This window comes from Scyliorhinus torazame, chromosome 3, assembly GCF_047496885.1.
Source record: "Scyliorhinus torazame isolate Kashiwa2021f chromosome 3, sScyTor2.1, whole genome shotgun sequence".
Lineage (NCBI taxonomy): Eukaryota > Metazoa > Chordata > Chondrichthyes > Carcharhiniformes > Scyliorhinidae > Scyliorhinus > Scyliorhinus torazame.
The window spans coordinates 198,607,517-198,632,967 of NC_092709.1; the positions used below are offsets into that span (position 1 = coordinate 198,607,517).

Here is a 25,451-nt window from a genome sequence, read left to right on the forward strand (position 1 = left end):
TACCTGCTGTACCTTTTTTCTGGCAGCTTTCCATCTTGAGAGATGATGGATTATGCCATGGTGGTCAACTCTGTTGAACTGCCTGATGTGACTCAGAAGCCCCACGCTGGCATGGCTGTCTCTGCTGCATTTGCTGCAAAAGACAACATAACTCCGAAAAGGTGCAGGATTTGCCAGCTTTCCCTTTTCTCAGGGCCATTTTCTCTGCCTGATGAACTTTTTGTTTCTGCTCATCTCTCCCAATGTCCTTCCAAAGAGTCAACCGCCAGAGGTCACAGCCATCGACGATTGTCTCCCAGTTGTCAATGTCAATATAAGCCAACTTCATATCTCACTTGCAGGTATCTTTGTGGCAGAGGTACGGACTCTGCTGTACCTGCATGCTAAAGTTCTGTGTAGCTTGTATTAGTACACCAAAGTCCCTTTGAAGTTCAGCCTTTTAAAAGTATTGTCTTACTATTCTTATGACCAAAGTGAACAACCTCACGCTTCCCCACGTTATACTCCATCTTCTACCTTGTTGATCACACATTTAACTTGTTGCAGCCTTTTTAGGTCCTCTTCACAGCTTAGATCACTTCTAAGATTTACTCAGAGGGACAAATTCATCAGCAAATTCAGTGGAAAATTATATCAGTTGACTGGCCCCTACTGCCATAGTTGATTTTTAAAGTTTAAAATGAATGGGTTGATACCTTAATATTGTGAACAAAAAGATAGTTATGAAAACCATGCAGGTAATATTGCAAACAGTACTTAAACTCTAGTGTCTTATAGGTAAATGCTTTCCAAAGAATTGGACTTCGGAGTGGTAATCTGACTGTAGAAATTATAATTGCTTGAAGAAATTAGCATGCAAACCACTTTGTAGTTCTTCCAGACAAACTGATTAGAAATTGGTCCGCATTTGCAGTGTCATCTTTTATTCTTCTAATCTGACTGCCAGTCGTATTTCATTCATCGTTGACATTAAAAGTCATTTCTGTTGGAATCAGGTCAGCATTATCACCTTGAACACTCATTTCATTAAAGCTCCACAGTATGTTAAAAGAGATTGACCAGGCTCGGAATAAATGAGATACAGCAGTGTTGCAAAGCTATAGTCAACTAGCTAATGTTTCTCACATAATTGACCATAATTAGTTAGAATTTTGCAGTTAGATGTAAATAAAAGTTTATCAATTATGTTGCAGAGCGGATGCAGGACATTCTTGAGGGGACGGTGAACAGCCAGTTGTCGGGGTACACATTGGTACAAACGACTGGCAAAATAAAAGGGATGAGGTCCTAAAAGCAGAATATAGGGAAGCAAGTTGAAAAGTAGAACCTCAAAGGTAATTATCTCAGGATTACTAACAGTGCCAAGTGCTAGTCAGAGTAGAAACAGCACAATATACAGGATGGACATGTGGCTGAAAAGATGGTGTGAGAGGGAGGATTTCAGGTTCCTGGGGAATTGGATTCGGTTCTGGGGAAGGTGGGACCAGTACAAATTGGACGGGTTACACCTGGCAAGGTGGTGGAATTGCACTGTTGATTAAAGAAGATATTGATACAATATTGAGGAAAGATATTAGCACAGACGGTGTGGAATGTGCAAGGGTCGGGTTAAGCAACTCCAAGGGGCAAAAAACATTTGTACGGGTGGTACAGACCACAAAACTGTTGTGGTAACATTGGGAATAGAATTAGACAGGAAATCAGAGATGCATGTGATAAAGGAACATCTGTTATTATGGATGACTTTAATATGCATAGCGATTGGGTGAGTCAAATTAGTCACAGTACAATAGAGGAGGAATTTCTAGAGTTTCCATGGGATGGTTTTCTGGTCCAATACGTTTAAGGAACCAACAAGGGAACATGCCTTCGTGAACTGAGTGTTCAGCAATGAGAAAGGACTAGTTGGCAATCTAGTTATGAGAGAACTCTTTGGGACGAGTGACCGTAATATGAAAGAATTCTTTATCAAGGTGGATAGTGAGGTTGTTGATTCTGAGATCAGGATCCTGAACCTCAATAAAGGTAACTACGATGGTATGGGGCATGAGTCAGCTATGACGGACGGGGAAACATTACTGAAAGGAAGGACAGTAGACAGGCAATGGCTGGCATTCAAGAACAAATCGGTGAACTCCAATAGTTGTTTATTCCTACTTGGCATAAGAATAGAAACAAAACTGTGGCCAAACCTTGGCTTAGAAGGGAAATTAGAAATTAAATTAGATTCAAAGAAGAAGCACACAAATTATCAAGGAAAGGTAATAGATCTGAGGATTGGGAACAGATTAAAATTCAGCAAAGGTGGACCAAGAGATTGGTTAATAAGGGGAAAATACAATATAAAAGTACACTAAACTAAAAACTAACTGTGAAAGTTTCTGTAGATGTGTAAAGAGAAAATGATTGACAAAAATGAATGTAGGCCCCTTACAGTCAGAAACGGGGAAATTCATAATAGGGAACAAAGAAATGGCTGAGGAGCTAAATTCCTACTTTGCTTATGTCTTCAGAAAGGAAGACATGAATAATGTACCAGAAGTTCTGAGAAACACAAGTATTAGTGAGAAGCTGAAGGAAATCAGTATTAGTAGAGAAATAGTTTTGGGGAAATTAATGGGATTGAAGGTGACTAAATCTCCAGGGCCTGATAATCTTCATCCCAGAGTACTTAAGGAAGTGGACTTAGAAATAGCAGATCCATTGGTAGTCATTTTCAAAATTCTTTGGACTTTGGAATGGTTCCTTCAAATTGGAGGGTAGCTAATATAAGCCCGTTATTCATAAAGGGAAGTAGAGAGAAAACAGCGGACTATGGACCAATAAACCTAACGTCGGTAGTAGGGAAGCTGCGACAGTCCATTATCAAGGATTTCATAGCATAGTGTTTGGAAACCAGTGGTATAATCAAACAATGTCAACACGGATTTATGGAAGGGAAATCATGCTTGACAAATTCTTTGAAGATGTAACTAATAGAGTTGACCAGGGAGACCCGGTGAATGTGCTTTATACTTTCAGAAGGCTTTCGACAAGGTCTCACACAGCAGATTGCTATGTAAAATTAAAGCGCATGGGATTGCGGGTAGTGTCTTGAGATGAATAGAAAGTTGATTAGTAGGCAGGAAGCAAAACGTTGGAACAAATAGATATTTTTCCGATTGGCAGGCAGTGACTAGTGGGGTGCCGCAGAGATCTGTGTTACAATTCTCTCCAGGCCACGGGATAAGATGGAAAAAAGTGTCCAAGTGTCAGAGGGTAACTGGAACCTATGCAACTGTACCCCAGCAAGAAGATGTTACCTTCAAAATAAGAAAAAAATGGGAGAAAGCTGGCAGAAAAGTATTAAAAAATGCCTGAAATACATATATTTTATTGCAAAGTATAAACAAGACTTACATTTGACAAAACATAAGCTGACGAGTTTAATCATCTGTTTTTAAATAGTCGTTTGATAGTACAGAACTTAAAATATTGCTGAAAAAGAAAACAAGTCGAAGCTTTTCGTTTTGCACGCATTAGGACATTACACAAGAAGACCGATATATGGCAAAAAATAACAATTTCTACTGTATGAGAAGAATGATGATCAATTGACAAATATGTTTTTAGATGCATTTGCTTCTGTCATGGCTAAAATAGGAAGTAAAGAACATAAAGGCAAAAATGAGGGCATATGCCATACTGCAAAAGCTAGTGGTAATCTGGAGGATTGGGAGAACTTTAAGGTTCAGCAAAAGGCTACTAAAAGTAAAATCAAAAGGGCTATGATGAACAATGAAAGGAAACTAGCAAAAAACATAAACATTAATACCAAAAGTTTCTATAAGTATGTAAAGAGGAAGAAAATAGCTGAAGTAAATGTGGCCCCTTTATAGGAACATACTGGTGAGGTAATAATGGGGATCAGAGAGATGGCGGAGGCACTGAACCAATATTTTGCCTCTGCCTTTGCGGTAGAGAATAATAAAAAAATTCCAAACCTGCAGTTAATGCAGAGGGATTTGGTGCAATAACTATCACTAGGGAGAAGGTTTTGAATAAACTAAGGGGACTAAAGGCAGATAAATCTCCGGGACCTGGGGGTATTAAAGAAGATGGCAGCAGAGATTGTGGATACATTGGTTATGATATTTCAAAATTCCCTGGATTCTGGAGAAGTCCTCGTGGATTGGAAACATATGAATATGACACAACTATTCAAAAATAAAGAGGCAAAAAGTAGGAAACTACAGACCGGTTGGTGGGGAAGTTGCTGGATTCAATCATTAAGGAGGATATGACTGAACATTTGGAAAGACAAAGCTCAATCCACCCTTGTCAGTATGGTTTTATGAAGGGTAAGTCATGCGAGACAAACTTGCTTGAGTTCTTTGAGGACGTAACCAGCAAGGTGGATAATGGGGAACCTGTGGTTGTGGTGTATCTAGACTTCCAGAAGGCGTTTGACAAGGTGCTGCATAAAAGACTGATCCAGAAGGTGAGATCACAGGGGATTGAGGGCAGACTACGAGATTGGATTGAGGATTGGCTGACTGACAGGAAGCAGGTCAGGATAAATGGATCCTTCTCGCCCTCACACCGACATGGATGGTTTTTCAGACGAAGCGGGGATATTTCAGGAGTAAGGGCCTAATAATTATATGCTAATTAATTCAAATGACGTTCCCGACATTCAACGTCAGGAAACTCGCTCCGTCACTGACAGGAAGCGATAGCAATCGCGTCACATGTTCACGTCAACGTGAAACACGATTTGGCTGTTCACGCGATCGGGCTGGAAGATCCTGGCTATAATGGCATTAGAAGCAGTTCAGAGAAGGTTCAATCAATTAATTCCCAGCCTGAAAGGTTTATCCAATGAAGAAAGGTTGATCAGGCCGGACCTACATCCATTGGAGTTCAGAAGAATGTGAGGGGATCCTATTGAAACATAAAAGACCCTGTGGGGGCTGGATTGTGTAGAAACCAGGAGGATGTCTCCACTTAGGGAGGAAGCTAGAACTAGGGGTCACAGTTTAAGAATAAGAATTGACTCCTTTTTGAGACAACTGGGAGCCAATCGCCAATGGCTGTGACGTCTAGAGGTTGACTGTTTGGAAGGACATTGGAAGAGATGAGCAGAAACAAAAAGTTTATCAGGCAGAGCAGATGGCCCTGAGAAAAGGAAAGCTGGCAAATCCTGCACCTTCTCGGAGTTATGTTGTCTTTTGCAGCAAATGCAGCAGAGACAGGCATGCCAGCATGGGGCTTCTGAGTCACATCAGGCAGTTCAACAGGTTTCAGTGAAGGGATTTTGTACATTAATTTTCCTTTAGTGACCTTATTGTCTTTAGCTTTCCATGTACCCCCATCTGATAATTCAAGTTTCAACTATTCATCTACCCACCAAATATTCTCAATAGAAAGTAATCAATCATGTGAGAGGCAATGGAAAGTTACCAGGTAACTGAACAAAATAAAACTGTTACAATGTGTTGCTGTGAACCTCAATAAAAATGCAGACTAATCCATCCCTTTTAATCATTGATGGATAGTGCAAAACACTTTTGAAATGAGCAGACATCTGTCTCTACAACAATCAATTCCTGCATGCGCACTGATTGGATCAACTACACTTTTTCAAAGTATTCAATCCAGTCAGTTATAGGAAGTTAAGTTTACAATCATAGGGGCAAAGCTTCAATTTTCTGCTGAAATTGGGCCCAAACTGTGTCAATGAAATTGCGCTGGTTAGGCTATGCTTCAAGATTCCAGTAAAATTAAATCGCACAATCACATACCGGCACGGTAGCACAGTGGTTAGCACAGTTACTTCACAGCTCCAGGGTCCCAGGTCCGATTCCTGACTTGGGTCACTGTGCGGAGTCTGCACATTCTCCCCCTGCCTGCCTGGGTTTCCTGCGGGTGCTCCGGTTTCCTCCCACAGTCCAAAGATGTGCAAGTTAGGTGATTGGCCATGATAAATTGCCCTTAGGTTAGACTGGTTACGGGGATGGGGGGGGCTCCAAGAGCCGGTACAGTTTCTCAGTAAATTGTTTTCTTTGATGAATAAGAGTTTAAAACATGTCTATTGGTACCTGTATGCCTAAGACACCACAATTTGAAAGACCTCCCAAAAAAAAGTGCCATCAGCAGTTTTACAATCTGGGTGTGTAACTGGTTTGGGTAAATTAATCTAGAACCAAGGTCGGACTACTGGTGGCAGGCGGGATTCTGGGTCGGAGAAGGAAGAGGGGTTCTATGGCAACAAAGGGTCGGGGCGGGCAAGGCCCAAAGTTATGATGATGGTGGATAGCAGGGCTAGGAGGGGTGACCGATCCCCGGGCGGGATTCTCCAACCCCCCGCCGGGGGCCGGCGTGAATCCCGCCCCTGCCGTGTCCCGAATTCTCCGCCACTGGAGATTCAGCGAGGGTGGGAATCGTGCCGCACCGGTCGGCGGGCCCATCCCCGGCGATTCTCCGGTCTGCGATGGGCCGAAGTTCTGCCGCTGATCGAACCACCTTTCGAACGGCGGGACAAGGCGGTGCGAGCGGGCTCCGGGGTCCTGGGGGGGGGGCGATCTGGCCCCGGGGGGGGGGGGGGCACGGTGGCCTGGCCCGCGATCGGGACCCACCGATCCGCGGGCGGGCCTGTGCCGTGGGGGCACTCTTTTCCTTCCCCCTTCGCCATGGTCTTCACTATGGCGGAGGCAGAAGAGACCCCCTCCACTGGGATGCCGTGAGCGGCCGCTGACACTCCCGTGCATGCGTCGCACGGCAAAGTCATTTCCGCGCCAGCTGGGAGGCGCCAAAGGCCTTTCTCGCCAGCCGGCGGGGCGGAAATCAGTCCAGCGCGGGCCTAGCCCCTCAAGGTGAGGGCTCGGCCCCTCAAGATGCGGAGAATTCCGCACCTTTGGGTCCGCACGATGCCGGACTGATTAGCGCCGTTTTTGGCGTCGGTCGGCGGACATCGCGCCGATTGCGGAGAATCCCACCCTCCCGAGTCAGAATAATAGCGTGGAACGTGAGGGGTTTCTGAGGATGGTGAAGGTGCACTTTTGTGCACTTAAAAAGTTTAAAGGCCGATGAAGTGGTGTTGCAAGAGACCTACCTGAGAGTGAAGGACCAAATGAGGCTTAGGAAGGGCTGGTTGAGCTAGATATTCCATTCGGGTTTTGATAGTAGGGCTCGGGTCGTAGCAGTGCTGGTGGGCAAGAGGGTGAGGTTCCAGATCGAGAAGATGGTGGTGGACCAGGGGGGTAGAGATGTGATTGTAACAGGGGCATTAGGGGGAGGTTTGTGGCAGTGGTGAGTGTATATGGCTCCAACTGGGACGATGCAAGGTTTGTGAGGAGGGTGTTGGCGGCCATCCCAGACTTGGACACACACGAGCTAATAGTAGGACCCTTGGAGGTTTTTGCACCCGAGGGAGCAGGAGTATTCGTTCTTATCCCTGGTTCACAAAGTATATTCGAGGGTAGACTTTTTTGTAGTAGGGAAGGCGTTACTGGTTGGAATTAGGGGATCAGAGTATTCGCCGATAGCGATCTCAGATCATGCGCTGCATTGGGTGGATTTTGTCCTGGAGAGATGGGTGGTCCAGAGACTGAGGTGGAGAATGGATGCGGGGTTGTTGCGATCTTAAGCGTTTGTGATAAGATCGAGAAAATGATTGATGAGTACGTAGTATTTAACTGTACAGGGGAAGTATCGCAGGCGGTGGTATGGGAGGCCCTCAAAGTGAGGTGAGGGGGTTGGTGATTTCTTTTAAGGCATAGTTAGATAATGAGAAGGAGGAGCGTCAAATGTTGGTAGAGGAAATGTTGGAGGTGGACAGGATGTATGTGGGGGATGCAGATCCGACCCTTCTGGATAGGAGGAAGGAGCTTCAAGCCAGTTTTGACTGGTTGTCTACGGGTAAGGCGGTGTGCCAACTAAGGCGGGCGAGGGGGACCAGTTTATGAATACGCAGAGAAGGATTCCTGTTTGCAGGCCAGCTCCGGAGGGAGGCGACGATGAGGGAGATAGTGCAGGTGCGGGATAGGATGGAGAAATTGATGGTGGCTTTGGATCAGATCAATAAAGCTATTTAGCAGTTTTACGAGAAACTATATATGTCGGAGCCACCGGGAGAGGAACAAGGGATGAGGGTGTTCCTGGATGGGTTGGAGTACCCACGGTTGGGGGAGGAGGTTAGGGCTAGGCTGGAGGGGCCGATGGAGGAACAGAAGGTAAAGGAGGCAATCGGGAAGATGCAATCGGCGAAGGCGGCAGGGCCAGTTGGGTTCCCAGTGGAATATTATAAGAAGTTCAAAGACAAGTTGGCGGCGCTGATGGTGGGAATGTTTGAGGAGACGATGGGCGGGGGGTGGGGGGGGGGTGGGGGGGGGGGGGGGGGGGACCACAAATTTTGGGACGGGCTTCGTTCTCTGTGTTGTTAAAGAAGGACAAGGACCCGATGGAGTATGGGTCGTATAGCCCATATCCTTATTGAATGACAATTCACTAGCTTGGTGGGAAGGGTAAAGGCCGACTAGGCAAGGTGGGACAATCTCCATCTGTCATTGGCTGGCCTAGTGCAGGCGATTAACATGAATGTACTGCCGCGATTTTTGTTTTTGTTCCATTGCCTGCCGATCTTTTCACCCAAATCATTTTAGAGGGAAGTGGAGAAACTGGTCATCTCGTTCATTTGGGGGGGGGTAAGGTAGCTAGGGTTAGGAAGGTGGTCCTACAGAGAGGGCGGCAGGCAGGGGGTGTGGGGGCTTCCCAAATTTATTATATTACTACTGGACGGCGAATGCGGAGAAGGTGCGGGATTGGGTCGTTGGGGAGGGGGGGGGGGGGGGGGAGGAGTCCCGAGGAAGGTCTGTGTAAGGGGTCGGGGTTGAGGGCGGTGGCAATGGTGGCACTTCCAATGGTGCCGGGCAAGTACTCTGGGAGTCCGGCGGTGGTGGCAACTTTAAAGATTTGGAGGCAGCACTGGGTAAAGGGAGATGCCGATTGAGGGAAATCATAGGTTTGAGCAGGGGAGGTTGGCCGGGAGATTTCGGAGGTGGGAGGAGAGGAGGATCAAGGTAATAAAAGACATGGTCCGAGGGGGGACCGGGGGGGAGGGGGGGCTGGTTTGCGAGGTTGGAGGAGCTGGGGGAGAAATATGGAATGGCGCAAGAGGAAGGGTTTAGGTACCTGCAGGTCCGAGACTTTGCAAGGAAGTAATTTACGAGCTTCCCGATAGTGCCAGCCTCTCGTTGTTGGAGAAGGTACTAATGGCAAAGGGATTGGAGAAGGGGGTGGTGTCAGCGATTTACGGGAAGATTCGGGAAGAGGTCAGGGTGTCCATGGAAGTGATTGAGGCCAAGTAGGAAGAAGAGTTGGGGGAGGTAATAGAAGAAGGTCTTTAGTGAATGGGGGTACTTGATGGCAGTTCTAGAGCAGTTTGGAATTAGACCCAGATTTGTGGGCTGGGTAAAGCTATTATATTAGGAGCCGAGGGCCAGCATCTGCACAAATAACATCAGCTCAGAATACTTTCCGCTCCATCGTGGGACTAGGTAGGGATGTCCGATATCCCCCCTGCTGTTTGCACTCGCGATTGAGCCATTGGCCACCACATTAACAAGTTTGGGGGGTATGGAAAGGGATAGTGCCGGGGGGGGGGGGGGGTGGATAGAGCATAGGGTGTCCTTATATGCCGATGACTTGTTATTATACGTGTCGGAACAAAGTGTGTCAATAGGGAGAATACTGGAGTTGCTGCGGATGTTTGGATCTTTCTCAGGGTACAAATTAGATCTAGACAAGAGTTAATATTTTGTGGTGTCTTGGCCAGCGGTGGGGGCAGGGATGGGGGGGTTGCCACTCCGTAAGGCAGGGACTCACTTTAGATACCTGGGGGTGCAGGTTGCCCGGGAGTGGGGGAGGCTTCGCAGGTACAACATCACTAGTTTGGTGGGGAGAGTGAAAGTTGATCTGGCAAGGTGGGATGGTCTCCCTCTGTCACTGGCGGGTCGGGTACAGGCGCTTAAAATGAATGTGCTGCCGCGATTCCTGTTTATTTTTCAATGCCTGCCGACTTTCCTGCCAAAGACATTTTTTAAGAGAGATTGAAGGGATGATTACCTCGTTTATATGGGGAGGGAAGGTGGCCAGAATTAAAAAGGTGCAACTACAGAGAGGAAGGCAGGCAGGGGTTTGGGTCTCCCGAACCTGATGTATTATTACTGAGCGGCGAATGTGGAGAAGGTACGGAGCTGGGTCAGAGGGGTTGACTCCCAATGTGTCAGAATGGAGGAGAGTTTGGGTAGGGGGTCGGGATTGAAGGCGCTAGAAACAGTGCCGCTCCCGACGACCCCAGGAAGATACTCAGGGAGTCTGGTAGTAATAACTTTGTTGAGAATTTGGAGGCAGTTTCAACAGCACTTCGGGTTGGGGGCAAGGTAATGCCGATTCGGGGGAACCATAAATTTGAGCCAGGAAAGTGGGATGGAAATTTTTGGAGATGGGAGGAGAAAGGAATTAGGACACTGAAAGATTTGTTTCTTGGGGGTCGTAGTGCAAGATTGAAGGAGCTGGGAGTGAAGTTTGGGCTGGAGCAGTGGGAAATATTTAGATACCTGCAGGTTCGAGACTTTGCCAGAAAGGAGATACAGAGCTTCCCAGTAGAGCGTGCTTCCACATTGCCGGAGGAGGCTGACGACAGGGGGACTGGAGAAGGAGGTAGTATCAGCGATTTACGGGCTATTTTGGAGGAGAAGGTGCTGCTAGAAGGGATCAAGGCACAGTGGGATGAAGAGTTGGGAGAGGGTATGGGGGAGGGGTTCTGGTGTGAGGTGCTCCGAAGATTGAACGCCTCCACCTTGTGTGCGGGGTTGGGGCTAATACAGCTGAACGGGGTTATAGAGCGCACCTTGCAAGGGCGAAGATGAGCCGGCTCTTTGAGGGGGTAGAAGATGTATGTGAACATTGCGGGGGGGTGCCCGCAAACCACATTCATATGTTTTGGTCCTGTCCAAAGCTGGAGGATTACTGGAAGGAGGTTTTTCGGGTAATCTCTAAAGTGGTGCACGTGAAACTGGACCTGGGCCCTCGGGAGGCCATATTCGGGGTGTCCGACCAGCCAGGGTTGGAAACGGGAGCGGAGGCAGATGTTGTAGCCTTCGCCTCGTTGATCACCTGAAGACGGATCCTGTTAGGGTGGAGATCAACCTCTCCATCCTGTGCCCTGGCATGGTGGGTGGACCTACTGAAATTCTTGACGCTTGAAAAGGTCAAATTTGAACTGAGGAGAAGGATGGGGAGATTCTATAATTCATGGGCGTTAATTATTTTGCACTTTCGAGAATTGGATCACATCGAACATGGGGTGGGGTCTGGGAGGATTGGGGGAAGGGGCGACTGTATGTGTTAATGGGGACTATGGGTGAATCCTGATTCCTCTTTGTCATTTGTTTATGTTAACATGCGGGCTAATGTCTGGGGGTTTGGTGTGAGGATGGGATCGTTATTATTGATATGGGGATCGACATTACATTCGTTACTAATTATTGTTTACTGTTGGGTGTAAATTTGGGAGAAAATGTGAAAAAGAGAATTTTAAAAATGTTTTAAAAAAGGTCTTTGGTGTGAGGTGCTTCGAAGGGTGAATGCCTCAACCTCATGCACGAGGTTGAGGCTGATACAGCTGAAGGTCGTATTTAGGGTGCACCTCACGAAAGCGAGGATGAGCCTTCTTTGAGGGGGTGGAGGATGTTGCGGGCGATGTGGGAGGGGCCTCGCAAACCATGTACAATGTTTTGGTCCTGCCTGAAGTTGGAGGTATACTGAATCATCGTGGGTTACTACATGTGGACTTGGAACGGAGTCCTCTAGAAGCCATTTTTGGGGTGTCGGACCGGCTCGAGGTGCAGGCGTGTGCGGGGCCAGATGTTTTAGCCTTCACCCGCTGATTGACCGGAGGCCGGTCCTGTTGGGGTGGAGCTCAGTTTCTCCACTCTGTGCCTCGGCTTGGCGGGGCGGGGTGGGGGGTGGGGGGGGGGGGGGGGGGGGGGACCTACTGGAATTCTTGACCCTGGTGAAGGTGAAATTCGAGCTTAGGGAAGGCGAAGGAGGGGTTCTACAATTCATGGGGATTGTTCCACTTTCGGGAATTGTTTGCCATTAAACACGGGGAAGGGGGAGGTTGGGATTATTTTTTCTCTGTCTTGTTAACTTATATTTGGAATGTACAAATGGATATATCAGACTGTATATTGATGGGGCTGTTTTTTGAGGTTGTTATTTTGTTTGTTTTTCTTTTGTTGTTTGTTTGATGAAAATGCTGAAAATACGGAGAATAAAAGATTTTTAAAAAAATCTAGGACCAGGCTCAAAGATGGAGGAACACAAAGTCCAAGTGGCTTTGGGCCGAGCAACCTACATTTCAAATTCTCTGATCTTTTACCCTGGTCTGGCTGACTCCGGCTAATTGTGCTGGCATAACCAATGGAAACAAGTGGAAACTTGATCCTGTAATCTTTAAAGCATACAGTCAACTTAAGGTCAGGATGTGGAGCTGAAGCTATCTGAATATTTTGCCTTGTGAATCATAACTCTTTAATGATTTGCAGTATTTGAACTACAACTGGCTGAATTTTCCATTTTAAACTTTATTACCATTCATAAGACCTGGACAAGTGAGATTCTATATGTGCAGAATGGGTAATAATAGCTGGTCTATTCATAGCAGTATTTTATTACAAAGGCATAAGTATAGCTAAATTAATTAAAAATCCAAATTATTCCAAATAAAACTGAAATGGTTTAGTTCAGAATTTCATTTGAAACTCATCCATAGTATAAAGTAAAACATATAGGAAACATGAAACATTCTATTTATTACCACAACAAATCTTATCTCATGTAAATAGCAAAATGACAACCACGGCGGTGTCTGTATACTTTAAGCCATAACTACTTAACTCTTAATATGTCTCGTTCCAATTGTGTCCTCGGTTATAACTACTCCAGCAGGGAAGTGAATGAATTGTGTTGGAAAATGAAGTTCCACATCAAAAAGACCATTTCAGGTCAACAGTTACAGCCCACAGCTCTTTATTTGAATCATATTTTCTCATCTGATTCAGTTACACGTAATATGGGTAAAAGGATGACCCCTTATAATAATCAAAATAATATGAGGATAAAATGAATGGAAAGAGTGCTTGGAAGGAGAAGAAATAAAAGAATGATAGCAGGGATAAAGTTTTGACTTGTAACAGTTGTTATCACCATTGCAAGCGAAATAGCAATGTTACATCCGCCTTGATTGGCAGTAGAATCTTAGAATATATGCAAGTGTTGCAAATGTAACATTAATCTAAGATTTAACATAAAGAAACTTTGGTTAAATATGAGCAAGACTCGTTAAAAAGAACAACTGAAAAGTTGTTCATAGAGCACAATAGATGGACTTACAATTTAAAAACATACATCAGTACAATCTCTTAACTGGCATCACAAGCGTGCCAACTGGAGAGAGTACTCAGTTACATCTTTTTAGCTGCAGTACAACATGCTTGATTTCTCCAGAGAGAGAGCATCATCTGCAAGTTCACATGAAAAAGTCATGTCTTCTGGATTGTGGGCCACTGTACTTCAAAAGATGACTGAGGTTGAAGTCAATCCTTGTTATTGAAAACTCAGTGTGATTGGCAAAGTAGTCATCATGAAGTTTAACTGTGCACAGGCTTGAGATCCATCATGATAATGGAGACGCAACTGGAACCAGGAATGTATGATTTATAACAATTTGATTAAATCCGTAAACACTTCATGCATTAGATAGACAAAGGCAAAAGACAAAATAAAGTTCATACTGGCTAGCAACGAGCAACAGTGAAAAACAGACGTTCTCACAGATTCCAAAGCATTCCGCAATTGAAAATTCCAGGAGTAAAAGGAGGTGTAACATCTTCCTCTGAACTATTTATTGCCTTCAAATTCCTAAGCCTCTTCCTGGGTTTAAGAAGTCAAAGATCCATTGAGTGCAACCACAACTACAACAATTCAAAGGGAGATGAAATTCTACCCAACTGAATTCAACGATGTGTATTTTCAGTTACCCAGCTTCACTTCCACTATTTAGGATTCCAGCCATATTCAGACTGCCATGCACCAAAGCTTCACCTAGCACTCATTAGTACTATTCTACTGAAGATTTGTGATTGAATCAAGCTTCCTAAACAGGGACTTACAATCAAATGAACAGAATATCACATTTAATATTACATATTGAAAAACTATAAGGCCACAACATAAAAATGTTGATACAGAAGAGTGCCTACTTACCTGTAATCATAATCCAGCAAGAATCTAACATCTCGGCAATGACCTGAATGTATGGTAGAATATTTTCACAGAACTAAACTATAATGTAATCTAATAATACTTCAATCACACATGCAAATTTTAATAGTATTGACTAACTAACAAGTTATCTTTATATAGCACCTTTAATATAGTAAAACATTCCAAGGAGCTTCACAGGAGTATATGCAGTAAAACTAAATAGAACCCCAAGCAAAATAAGGAGATATTAGGTTACATGACCAAAAGCTTAGTTAAAGAGGTAGGTTTATGAAGTGTCTCCTCTAAGCAAAGTGGTAGAGAGAGGCAGAGAGGTGTAAAGAGGATATTCTACACCTTAAGGTCTAGGTGGAGTTTGTTAAAATCGAGGATGTTCGTGAAGCCAGAATTAGATAAATGCAGATGTCTTGGAGGGTTTGGTGGAGATTACAGAGATAGGGAGAGGTGAAGTGATGGAGGGATTTGAAAACATAGAATGACAATTTGAAAATCAAAACCTTGCTTGACTGGGCATCAGTAGAGTTCGGTGAGCATAGGAGTGATAGGTGAACTGGATCGATGTAAATGAAGACAGGAGCAGAAGAGTTATGATGGCCTCAAGTTTATGGAGAGTAGAATGTGGAAAACGAGCCGGGAGTGCATTGGGATAATCAAGTCTAGAGGTAACAAAGGTACAAATGAAGGTTTCAACAGCAGATGATCTGAGACAAGGGTTAAGCCAAGCAATAGGTGAAAATAGGTTTTTTTAGTGATGGTACTGTAGAATGTGCTTTCATTCACATATTGCCAAGAACCTGAGCACCTGTCGTGATATGGGATGTGGGGAAGGACGCAAGAAGGACACTCACGCATCACAAGAGACACAGCAGTAGAGTGCTAAACTGTTTAAGCTCTTACCTGTGAGCTCATTCCTACACAACCATACAACATTACATGGTGTCAGGAGCTGGTCAAGATGGCACAAGGACTCTGGTGCACCGACCGCTTATTTTTGATGAGCATATCACCGACAACTGGAAAGAGTTTGAGAAAGAATGGCATGTCTCCTGCTATGCCGGCCTGTCCAACAAGTCAAAGAAAGCCTAAGCCTACACATTGCTGAAGCTGACGATCCCAGAGACGATAGAGAAATCAGAATATTTCCTGTTCCAGGAGGAAGACAAAGTGGATCCCGGGGTACTACTAAAGAAATTTGAAGAAATCTGTATGCCTGTAAAAAATGTAATCTTAGATAGTGTCAGGAAGCAGATTTCGTTTTAAATGATCTATGTTTGTATTATTGGATTTTAGAAATAAGGTACAGATGTAAGTGCATTTAATTTAGTGTTCCTGTGTAGGAAAGTGTAAAACTCTAGTTAGATTCACATTTTGTTTTCTTTTCTTTTTTAAAAATTTAAAATATCCTTTTTCTTTTTTTTCCAATTAAGGGGCAATTTAGTGTGGCTAATCCACCTACTCTGCACATCTTTGAGTTGTGGGGGTGAAAACACGCAGACAGGGGGAGAATGTGCAAACTCCACACGGACAGTGACCAGGGACTAAAATCGCACCCGGGTCCTTGGCGCCGTGAGGCAGCAGTGCTAACCACTGTGCCACCGTGCTGTCCCTTAGATCCATGTTGAACAAATGTTTTTACATGTGTGGGGGATTTTGGTTTCAGTTCAAGCAATTTTCTGCACTCTTTTGAGAGAGTTTACAATGTGAAAAGTAAACACAATCTTGGAGAAAGAATAAGATATTGCTTAGCACCAGGGGCTACTTTAGGAAAGGCAGGCCTTGTGATTGTAATTCAACTGAATTCATAGCTAGGAAGCTAGAGCATGAATAGTTCTCAGTTCTGAAAGAAGCAGGGAAGCCATATCATAGAGTAATGAGTAAGAAACTAAGTCCAGAGACCAAAAGGCAATTAGTTTTAGAAACTGGAGAATGAAGAGAAGTTTCCAGGAAGATTGAAGTAAAAACAGGAACTGGAATATGAGCTGCTGGCTGAAGTTAAAGACAGAACTGGAAAGGGCAGTCTGGGTAAAATTTGATATAGGAAAGTTGGATAGCCGAAGTAACCAAAAGTGTCCTTATTTCCAGTTTTTGAGACAATAATATTCTATTGGGGACTGAGTACCTGTGAGTTTGTATGGGAGCTTGAATGCACCTGATATTCAAGGCAAAAGATTACTGAAGGTGGATTCTTGCTAAAACAACTGAGAGAAAACATTGTTCCAAGATTCTCAAGTATATCTTTAAGAGAGTGGAGCTTGGAAACATTTGTGTGACAATCATCCAGGGGAATTTGAGGAGAAATTCACAGAAGTCCGATTGGGTGACATTTACCACTTGGTTTCAGTATGGGATCTGACCACGGTTAACCTGTTGGGTTGTAGGGACTGTATATTTACTGAGAACATCATAGCACGAGATATATTTTGTAACCTGTGTTATCCGTTAAATCAGTGTATATTTGTGAAGATAAGTGGGAGTGAAGGAGTATTGTCAATCTTTTCATGCTTAATAATCTTTTTGTTGTTAAAAGCTTTTTGGCAGCCCTTTGGCTCTGCTCATTTGTGATTTCTAAAATAAAATAAAAGTTACACTCTTTTGAGCGAGGTTCCATTCTGGGACCTTCCTGTCCAGTAGTAACATGAACTGAGATTGTACCAAAAGGCATGCTTTAAACACTGCTAGCCAGAAACTCAATGAACCAATACGTCTCAACACCGAAGATTCTGGCAAAAATGTGTGAATTTGGTACTCTCACTGACAAACATATTAGAGACCATGAAGCATGTGGAATACACTGCCGCAATGTGTGCAAACAGCCGCTCTGTGAAAAAAACATGGGAGCCTGCTATTAATATTTGCATGTTGAATGAACAGTCCGAGGGGAGCACAAAAGAACTAAGAGAAGCTGAAGTCTTTTTGGCATAAAACCTCTCAAACTGCAGCGGCCAGCACCCACAAAATAGAAGCACGTGCTTTGCATTTAACAATTCCTGTAATAACTGTGATAAATGGAATCACTTTACCAATTGCTTTAGATCAAAGCCACATCACCCAGCTGCTGTCACAAGACATGCTGCAGCTAGCTATCTTCCCAAAGCTCAGCATGTAAACCAAGTGAATGAGCTGGAGATAAAACAAAAACCTTGGGCCCCTGGAATAATTTTACTGTGAAAGTGTTGGTCTTCAAAGACACAATTCCATTGCTCACAACAATGTCAAACTGAAAGTCAAAATTGATACTGGGGCAAAACGCAATGGCCCGTAACTTCATGTAGGATCCCCAACTTAAGTCGCTGGACCACTGCGTGTGTGCAGTGCAACAACCCAGAAGTGTGGATGCATGGAAAAGTGCGCTGAAAGCGTGCGGCTTTCAAATTCCTGGCTGGCTTTTCTTTTAAACAGCTGGACCTGCTGAATGAAAAATCTGGGGCAGCGCTAACTTGGTCGACTTGCCACGATGTTAGGTAGGTTTTTACACCTTTTTGTTTGCATTTTGTTTTTCCTTGGTCCAGGATTATCGAGCTGAGGCAGGGGATATTTGTTTGCTTGGTTAATGTTTTTTATTATTAGTGTTTAGCATTTATAAATATGTTTAAAATGCAAATAAAGTGAAAGGAAGGAAATATACTTTTTTAAACTTTGGATTGTCATGAGGCTGCTAATTCCATTAAAAAAGGTACTTTACTGTATAAAGTGATTTTGGAGTCACAGATGCTGAAATAATTTTTTTTAAAACTCTGGTTTGTCATGAGGATGTTATTCTATTAAAGGAACTAGATTGGATAGAATGCGGTGATCACTCACTAATGGACATGTTTGTCAGTGTTACAGGTCATGGGTTCAGTGGGGCCTTGCATGGCTGATGAACCCGATCGAAGAGCCACATCTTCAATCACTCACTTGGCAGGAGTTTCCAAAAGGTGGGATCGGTCCTTTTTAAAAAAAATTTTATATTATTACAAACATGTATCTACCAAAATTACAAACATGTATAAAAAGGTGGGATCGGTCCTTGGTCGCTAAGTCATGGGCATTCCTTTCTCAGGCTCCTTTACCGGGCCTCCTCTTGCCTTTGGGTGTTCTCAAAGAATCCCTTCCATCAGGAGGTTCCTCCAAGTAGAGCTCTTCTGAACAAAGGTGTCCCAGGCATTGACATCTATATTCCATTTCTTGAGATAAGCCTTGAAGGTGTTTTTGAAGAGCTTTCTTTGTCCTTCTCGTGCTCAGGATCCTTCCTTGAGCTGGGTGAAGATTTGCTTTGACAGTCGGGACTCTGACATCCTAAGCATATGGGTGGTCCAGTGGAGTTGGTTTAGGATGATAATGGCATTGATACTGGTGCTATTGACTCCTTCAAGGACACTAATGTTAGCACGCCTGCCCTCCCAGCAGATTCAGAGCTAAAGTACATTTGGATTTTGCAATGTATTTTAAGCTGTATTGTGTAAGAGTCTCCCTGATATAATGAAATGAATGAAATCAAATGAAATAAAATGAAAATCGCTTATTGTCACAAATAGGCTTCAAATGAAGTTACTGTGAAAAGCCCCTAGTCACCACATTCCGGCGCCTGTTCGGGGAGGCTGGTACAGGAATTGAACCGTGCTGCTTGCCTGCCTTGGTCTGCTTTAAAAGCCAGCGATTTAGCCCTGTGCTCATGTTCATCTTAACAAGCATCAGTGATTACTTAAAATGCTTTAACAAAGTTTAATGCCTTAATTGACATATGCAAGCCTCCTGTAAGCGAATGTGAACTATTTCTCTGACAGGTATTGCACAATCCAGTAGAGATTCAAACTCTGTAGTCATGCTTCACACTTTTGAGGCGTCGACATATGGGGAGGGATCATTAGAGAAGAGTCAGGTATCATTTCCATGGTGATGAATGGGCCATTTAAGATCACCTGGCAGCTGCTGCTTTCGGACATTGAGCTTGTAAAATTAACAATTGATATATCAAAACCCTCCCTCCATTTTTCCCTCCCCTCCTTCCCCTTGCCCCATCTTCTCTCCCCAGCCCTCCCTCCCCTTAACCCTCTTCCCTGCCCTCCGCCTTACAAATATACAGAATCGTTGTGTTTATGTGGAAACATATATTTTCTTGACTGCTGTGTTTAAGTGAGAAAATGCATTTTATTGCAAGAAATTTGTAAAAGTTAAGATAGTTTTATGTCATTGTTCAGCTGATAACATTTAACTTAATGTTAACTCGAACTGGTTTAAAATTTTTGTATTTATAAAATTATTCTTGCGAATATTATCCATTAAACTTTACACGCTTCTATAAATGTCTTCCTTAAACATCAAACACAACATTTAATTATGAGATAATTAGATATGAATAAGATAATTGAAGTAAACAAGGCAGAAACATAATAATACAAGTAACACACTGGTTAGCATTGCTGCCTTACAACACCAGGGACCCCTGTTCAATTCGGACCTCGAGTGACTGTGGTGTTTGTATATTCTCCCCGTGTCTGCTTGGGTTTTCTAGAACCATGGAATAGAACCAGAGATTTCCTACAGTGCAGAAGGAGATCATTCGGCCGAGAGTCTGCACCGACCCTCTGAAAGAGCACCCTACCTAGGCCCACACCCCCAGCCTATCCCAGGAAACTAACCTTTACATCCCTGGACACTAAGGGGCAATTTAGCATGGCCAGTCCACCTATACTGCATTCTTTGTATTGTGGGAGGAAATCAGAGCACCCGGAGGAAACCCAAGCAGACACTGGGAGAGCATATAAACTCCACAGAGTCACCCAGGGCCGGATTTGAACCCGGGTCCTTGGCGCTATGAGGCAGTGGTGTACCACCGTGGCCCCGCTGTTTCCTCTGGGTACTTTGGTTTCCTCCCACAGTCCAAAGATGTGCAAGTTAGGCAGACTGGCCTTGCTTAATTGTTCCTTAATATCCAACAGTTAGGTAGGTTTACAGGGATAGGGCAGGGGAATGGGCCTGTGTAGGGTGCTTTTTCGAAGCATCAGTGCAGACTCGATGGGCCGAATGGCTTTCTTCTGCACTGCAGTGATTCTATGATTCTATAAACAGAAATCAAAAAAATATCAGATGCTACAAGGGCAGTGACAGCAAAAAGCCCTGGGGTGCTTTTAAAATCTTGTGACCATAATCTAAATTTAAGCATGTCACACATAAAATTATAATTTGTTATTAAAACAAAAAACAAACCTATCTTCACTTATAAATAATCATCTATAATCATAAACAAAATTAAAAATAACTGTAAAAGAATCAGAAACAACAGCAATGCCTGTATAAAAGAGCAAAAACATTTTTAAAAAAAACTTCTACATATCTTTAAAACACTTGTTAAATATGTTGCCTGTTGTCTTCACCATAAATCTGTAGTTTAAATGCCTGCCCTCTATGGGTGTTCCCAAGCTGGTTGCATCATAAGGGGGTGGGGCTACACTCTTCCTGCATCGCGCTGGAGCCTGCGCAGGTCGACTGGAGGCCCGAGGCTGCATTTTGAAGAGGAATGTTTGTCGCGATATCTGAGCGCAGTAAGGTGGGCATTTTCCCCTTTCAGAATGGGCAACCCATGGCTTCCGAAAGTTTTGGGCCAATGTTTTGTTGAAACTGCTGCTTCACTCGATTCAACCAACAATGTGAACCATGTTCCAAATGGTGGACAGAGCATATGCACAGAAGACACTTGGACTGCATGTGGGGCAAATTCCAGTCTCACATAGTCGATCAGGATGTTAAACCACTGCTGGGTCTCTCTGACAGTATTACACTAGGATCAATCCACCTTGGGCTGGATATGCACACCTCACAGCAACAAGCATCTGAGATGCAGGAATATAGAGACCTGTTTGACTGTGATGTTATTGGGGAACTGCCTGTTGTCTATCACATGCAACTGGATGATTCAATGGCACTCAGTGTCTGTGATCCATGAAGAGTATCCCTTGCCATTAAACAGAAGGTAATAGGCGGACGACAGAACTGAGTATTATAACCCCTATAAGTGAAGCCAAGGAATGGGTGTCTACAAAGGTAGCTACAGTGAAGGAAGATGGCAGTCAGAATCTGCATCGACCAAGTTCAACATAACAAAGCACTTCTGAAACCTCACCATCCAATGATGATGGTTAAACAGGTTATGCCAGTCAGGGCAGCACATTAGCATGTGGTTAGCACTGCTGCCTCACAGTTCCAGGGACCCGGGTTCAATTCCCATCTCGGGTGACTGGCTGTGTGGTGTTTGCACATTCTCCCAGTGTCACGTGGATTTCCTCCGGGTACTCCAATTTCCTGCCACAGTCCAAAGATGGACAGGTTAGGTGGATTGGCCATGATAATTTGGGCCTTAGTGTCCAGGGAGGTGCAGGTTAGGTGGGGTTACGGAGATAGGGAACGGGGAGTGAGCTGTTTCAGAGGGTCGAATGGCTTCCTTCAACACTGGGGGGATTCTATGCCCTAAAGCTAAGGACCAGGATTCTGGGTTTTGGAGCCTAAGTGCCAGCAGAAAATCGCTACTGGTCTCTGCTGGCACTAGGAGCGGGGCTGAGCGGGATCCAGTATGTGAGTCTCTCCCTTTTACCATGTAATTTATGCATGGAGGAAAAGATCCCCGAATTCCGTCAGGATCCCAGTATCAAGCCGCCATTTTGATCAGGCAGCCCGATACCAAGTACCGGCAGCAAGTCGCCTTCCCGCCCACAATGCAAACCCTGCCCCCCTTCCCCCTGACAAGTAGGGGCATCCTCCCCCTCTCTGCCCCCCCCCCCCCAGCTCCACAACAGGGATAAAGGGTCACATCTCCGCTGCGTGCACACGAGGGGACCGGAAACCCCCAGCTCCCCATCAGGCCTCCCCAATCAGACTCCCCCAACCAGAACCCCCAATAGAGATCCCCAGAAGTCACCCTTGTCTGAAAGCTGAAGAGCAGTCCAGGCAGTAGAGTGAAAAATCATTGCCTTTTCACTCACCTTCCCTAGCATCTACTGCTTCAAACAAAAATGCTTAAAGCAGCATGTGTCAGAGGCTTCCTTGAAAGCCAAGTCTACATCAAAGGGCTTCAAATCCCTTGACAGCCTTTGAAATGAAAATCCTCCATTCAATTTCAAACAGCAATACATTGCATTTCCAGTGATTGATAGTTTTATTACTCCAGAGACAGTTGCTTGGTGGATAGTTGATCTATCTTCCCCTTCACGTTTGAATGTATCGCAAGTACCCTGCTTTGATGATATCCACAATGTTTATAAACACTCTCACTATGATTGAAAGCTGCCCACCACATCAAAAGCAGCTATGTGGTTTCACTTCGTTTTCACAGCAGAAAGCACGTTATGATGGGGTGGGATGCGGTGGTGGGGCGGGTGGGGAGTATGCCCCGACTCGTCAGTTGAGGGGCGGCAGGATTGGCATTGTGGTATGGACCTTGGGTGGCACATCAGTTATCCCTTGACCCACATTGGGGTCCATCTCCTCAGAGTCACGCTTGGGAAAACTTGCACCAGAGCACACCCATATGATTTCCCGCTATGGGGATCGATGCATAACTGGGGGTGGTGAATCAGGCTTCCAGTCTATTAATCAAATTGAAATAGATGCAAATGCTCCATTTTCCGCCTGATCAGGATTCCTGATCGCAGTGGCAGGGAACGGCAAATTCCGGCCAAGGTCTTCGGTATCTTCGATGCAAAATGTAGATTTTGGAAAATCCTATTCAATGAAGAATTCTCAAAGCTTACAACTTTCATGTCTCTGGTAGTCAGATACAGATTCCTGAGAATGCCCTATGGTATTTCCACTGGCAGTGAGGTCTTCCAAAGATCCGTTGAATAGCTCTTTGCAGGGCAACCTTGTGAAACCATTGTTGATGACATCCTAATTTGGGAACACACAGTGGAGCAGCATAATAAAAGTCTGTGTTAGTCCTCAACAGAATCAGAACTATTTATTTGAAGTTCAACCTTCTTTTTCACGTTTGTAAGTTCAGAGTCATTGAGGGGTCCTATGTAGGCCACCTGCTGACTGTCGATGGTGTGAAGCCCGGCCCAGACAAGACAATGGCTATACGGCAGATGTCCATTCCTGATGACAAACAAGCGCTGCAGCATTTCCTCGGCATGACAAATTACCTATCAAAGTTCTTGCGACAGTGAAGTGGCTGCACCCCTAATCCAACGTCTCCACCAGGATGTGGAATAATGCTAGCAGGAGTGTGCTCAACAGACTCAAGAACTTGTTTTCAGTTCCCCCAATGTTACAATACTTTGATGTCCGAAAAGCTGTCGTGTTGTCAGCACGGTTTTTGAGCAGTGGGCATCCAGAATGGCGGACCAGTGGCCTTTGCATTGAGGAACCTCGCTGACACTGAAACGTGCTGTACCCTATCGAGAAAGAACTCCTCGCTCTTGTCTTTGCCTGCTGGAACTTTCATGAAAACCCAAGTGCTGTCATCATGAGGAACAGAAGAACTCAAAGCTACCCTGCAAACAGACCACACGTGCAAGCAACTTCATGGCATCATCATGAAGGGCTGGCTTGCAACAGCAAAAGAGCTTCCCCATGAGCTCTGCACATTTTTGCTTTAAGAGAGGAGTCAACAGTGAAAGATAGACTGATATTGCATGGCCAGAGGTTCATAATCCTCTGTACAACAGGGGCCTCTTCGACAGTTGAGCTGTAATTAACTCACTAGTATGTTACCTCTGTGCTTGTTTAAAAATCCCATGATGCCTTTCTCTATCAACATGAAGCTATGCAGAGTCACAGGATATCAAATATTAAAATCATCCATTGGTAATAGTTTAAAAAGATTACACTATTAGGTTGATTGATTAATAAACTTTGATTGTGTGTAAACTAAACTAAAACAATCATTAAACTATTTCCCTACAATAACTACATTCTTTAGTATCATTCAGTTTCTGTGGAACATACAAACATTTCACAAGCCAAGGCCTGGAACCCTTGAGCAGGCATTTTCTCCAGACTAGATGGCTGATGACGTCTAACTTCCTTTGTTAGTAGATCCTGCCTAATGGTCAGAGTTATGCCTTTTGCATCTGACTCTATGAGTTACTTTGGTATCTATGTGGTCTTAAATCATTGATCACCCCATATTTTACCATCCTAAGTAAAACTGTTTTCTTTAATTGTATTTTGATAAATCCTTAAAAAGCATTTCTTTTGTTTCTGAGGCTAACCTTTAAAAATAGATTGATGGTGAATAGGTGTAAAGAAAGAAAAGCCCTGTTTTTATTTCTTGCTCAGCAATATATTCACATTATTTCTTTGTTAAACTTTATACACAGAAGAAAATCTAGTCCGTAAAGAATTAAAAATCCTCACATGATCAGACTGAGTTTTTGTTTTTAGAAATCCTGCTTGGGGATTGATTTTGCATGGGACTGGCAGAATATACCAGATTAATGTGCCGTAGCATAGGTCAGATGTCCTGGGAAAATTAATCCATGGTTAGTGGAGCGCTGGTAGTTGTGAAACAGGGGAGTATATGAAAACAGAAAATATCGTCATTTGAAGGTTCCTACATTCCTTCATCAAAGTCATGTAACTAAAGCAACATTTAGTAAATAGTGGCAGAGAACATAATTATATCTTAATGGGCAGATTTTTCAATACAAAAACACGAGTAAGAGAATAAATGGCATGAAAGACAAGTGAAAGCATTTCATAAAACTTCACTATATTTACTTTGATAAATTATCTAGTAATGTTTGACCTTGAATAAATATATGGAACAAATTTTCCATAGTTTAAACTTTAATTGGAAAACAAGAGTTCAGTTTTGCTCAATTTAAAGAAAACTTCTAATTATTGACTGTAGAAACCGAAGATGGATACATCTGATGATAGATCAATGTGTTGGCAGGGCTGTAGTGACCAGCATATTTAGTTTTGTGCCTGAATATTCTGGTTTTCCTTTAAGAACCCAATATATTTCATAGATAACCTCCATGTAGATTGTAGGCTACTTCTTTCAGATATATCTGCTACCTCCTATTTTGTGGGCCCTTAGAAACAGAAGACTGAATCAATTATTTCTGATCTCCACTCAAACTCTATTCCCTACTACTGACTCCACCATCTCCATGGCAACAGTCTAACAGTCTTGCCAACTA

The 25,451-nt window shown here is 43.9% G+C and overlaps 1 protein-coding gene across 7 annotated transcripts in view; it reads right to left on the bottom strand.

Moving 5' to 3' along the window:
* Positions 1 to 25,451, bottom strand: part of corin (corin, serine peptidase) — a 420,139-nt gene that overhangs the window by 245,542 nt on the left and 149,146 nt on the right. The gene's annotated exons all lie outside the window — the stretch shown is intronic.